This window comes from Oryx dammah, unplaced genomic scaffold (assembly GCF_014754425.2).
Source record: "Oryx dammah isolate SB20612 unplaced genomic scaffold, SCBI_Odam_1.1 HiC_scaffold_2, whole genome shotgun sequence".
Classification (NCBI taxonomy): domain Eukaryota; kingdom Metazoa; phylum Chordata; class Mammalia; order Artiodactyla; family Bovidae; genus Oryx; species Oryx dammah.
In genome coordinates this window covers 114053291-114056403 of record NW_024070186.1, presented here as the reverse complement: position 1 = coordinate 114056403, position 3113 = coordinate 114053291, and the positions used below count along the sequence as shown (strand labels likewise).

The window sequence follows — 3113 nt, the reverse complement described above, 5'->3', positions numbered from 1 at the left end:
GATCATCAAAAAAGCAAGAGAGTTCCAGAAAAACATCTATTTCTGCTTTATTGACTATGCCAAAGCCTTTGATTGTGTGGGTCACAACAAATTGTGGAAAATTCTTCAAGAGATGGGAATACCAGACCACCTTCCTTGCCTCCTCAGAAATCTGTATGCAGGTCAAGAAGCAATGGTTAGAACTGGACATGGAAAAACAGACTGGTTCCAAATTGAGAAAGGAGTATGTTGATGCTGTATATTGTCACCTTGATTATTTAACTTATATGCAGAGTACATCATGAGAAATGCTGAACTGGATGAAGCACAAGCTGGAGTGCTTGTTCAAGATTACTGGGAGAAATATCAATAACCTCAGATATGCAGATGACACCATGCTTATGGCAGAAAGTGAAGAAGAACTAAAGAGCCTCTTGATGAAAGTGAAAGAGGAGAGTGAAAAAGTTGGCTTAAAGCTCAACATTCAGAAAACAAAGATAATGGCATCCAGTCCCATCACTCTTGGCAAATAGACGGGGAAACAGTGGAAACAGTGACAGACTTTATTTTTTAGAGCTCTAAAATCACTGCAGATGGCGATTGCAGCCATGAAATAAAAAGACACTTGCTCCTTGGAAGAAAAGTTATGACCAATCGAGACTGCATATTAAAAAGCAGAGACATTATTTTGCCAACAAAAGTCTGTCTAGCCAAAGCTATGGTTTTTTCCAGTAGTCATGTATGGATATGAGAGTTGGACTGTAAAGAAGGCTGAGCGCTGAAGAATTGGTGCTTTTGAACTGTGGTGTTGGAGAAGACTCTTGAGAGTCACATGGACAACAAGGAGATCCAACCAGTCCATCCTAAGGGAAATCAGTCCTGAATATTCATTGGAAGGACTGATGCTGAAGCTGAAACTCCAATACTTTGGCCACATGATGTGAAAATTTGACTCCTTTGCAAAGACCCTGATGCTGGGAAAGATTGAGGGTGTGAGGAGAAGGGGACGACAGAGGGTGAGATGGTTAGATGGTCTCACCGACTCAATGGACATGAGTTGAGTAAGCTCTGGGAGTTGGTGATGGACAGGGAGGCCTGGTGTGCTGCAGTCCATTGAGTTGCAAAGAGTCGGACATGACTGGGCGACTGAACTGAACTGAACTGACATCTGTCAGTCTTCTCCCTCATCACCCCAATCACATCATACATGAACAAGAACTTCACATACTTTTAATCACCTGGGGAGCATTGAAAAGTGCATGTTATTTGACCACATTCATGATCTTTTGGATCAATTTCTAAAATAGTATCTCAGATAATATTCTACATGAAAAACGACCCCAAACAATTTGGACATGTAATTTAGTTTGGGAATAACTGGACAAGAGTCATAGCTTACTAAAGAGTATTTATGACACAAGATTCTTCTTCCTACACTCTGTTTTCTACAACCAAATATTTAGTTTCAAAAATAACCATTGATGACATGCCACATCTTGAAATTTTCAGTGCTTGCCTAATGCTTGATGAATAAAATTGAAGATTATTCATATGATATTCAATTTACTTGATAACCTAGGCCTTTCTAACATTTTTAAAACCTGCATTCATCTCAAACACACAGAATTTCCATATCTCATTCAATAGTTTCCCCATAAATTTGTTCATGTTCAGAATTTCCTTTTTTTAAATAAGTTTATCCTTGTACATATTTTGAACTGAAATAATCACATTTTCCAAATATAACAATTTTCCCCAATACTTTTCTCATATTAAAGTGAGAGTAAATAAAATCATATTCAGGCTAGTTTATGGTTTCATTTATACCAGCCTAAGTAAATTTTTTTTAATCTTCTGATATATATTCTTTTCACATTTACTGCATTGTTTTTTGAGGCCATCTATTAAGGATACAGAAATGAAAAAAGCAACATTGCTGACGGAGTTTTTTCTCACAGGACTTAAGTACCAACCACGGTGGCAAATCTCTTTGTTCTTGTTTTTCTTGGTGATATACCTCATCACCATTGTGGGAAACCTTGGTCTGATTGTTCTCTTCTGCAATGACTGTCACCTTCATATTCTCATCTTCATCTTTGGAAAATTGGTGTTTGTTGATGCCTGGATATCCTCCATAGTGACTCCAAAGATGCTGGTCAACTTCTGTGGCAAGAGCAAAATTACCTCTCTCACTGAATGCAAGTTACACATTTTTTTCCCTTGCAATCAGTGTAACCACAGAATGCTTTTTGCCGGCAACAATGGCATACGATTGCTATGTGGCCATAGGTAAACCAGTGATATTATCCAGTGATTATGACAGATAGACTGCACATCTGGCTACTAGCTTTGTCAATTTTAGGTGGCCTTTCTCATGCCACACTTCATAACACTTTTTTATTCAAATTAACCTTTTATGATTCCATTATAGTATAGCACTTTTACTGTGATATTATACCATTGTTTAAGATGTCCTGTACTGACCCTTCCATTAATTTTCTGATAGTATTTATTTTATCTGGATCAATACAGGTGTTCACCTTTCTCATGTTCTTGTGTCTTATTCAGTTGTTCTCTTTACAGTTTTAAAAAAGAAGTCTGTTGAAGGCCTGAGGAGGACCTTCTCCACCTGTGGCGCCCACCTGCTATCTGTCTCTTTATATTATGTGGCTCTTTTCATGTATGTGTGCCATGGATCTGCACAAGCAGATGATCAGGATATGATGGACTCTCTATTTTACATTGTCATAATTCCTTTGTTAAATCCAATTATCTACAGCTTGAGAAATAAGAAAGCCATAGATTCACTGACAAAAATGTTAAGAAGAAATGAGTAGATATCACACTAATAAACGTTCTTTTTTCATTAAAACAACACAAAATATTACAGATTAGATGTTGCGACATGCTGATTAGTGTTCAAAGTTTTTTACATTTATAATTGTCCTATTATTTTAATGACTTAAGATGTTAGTGCCTAACAATACTTTAAAGCATTTGTTCATCTTATTCTAAAATATATAAGGTATTTAATCAATTGTTTATGTCATAGAAAAGTAATTAAAGTAGAAAACAAATGGAAATATTTCATATGTTTGCATGTTCTTCAATGTGTGACTTTATAAATGCATTAA

General features: G+C 36.3%; 1 pseudogene; it reads left to right on the top strand.

Annotated features, from left to right (window-relative positions):
• Positions 1-1897: 1897 nt before the first annotated feature.
• On the top strand, positions 1898-2828 carry LOC120852977 (annotated as a pseudogene).
• Positions 2829-3113: the final 285 nt, after the last annotated feature.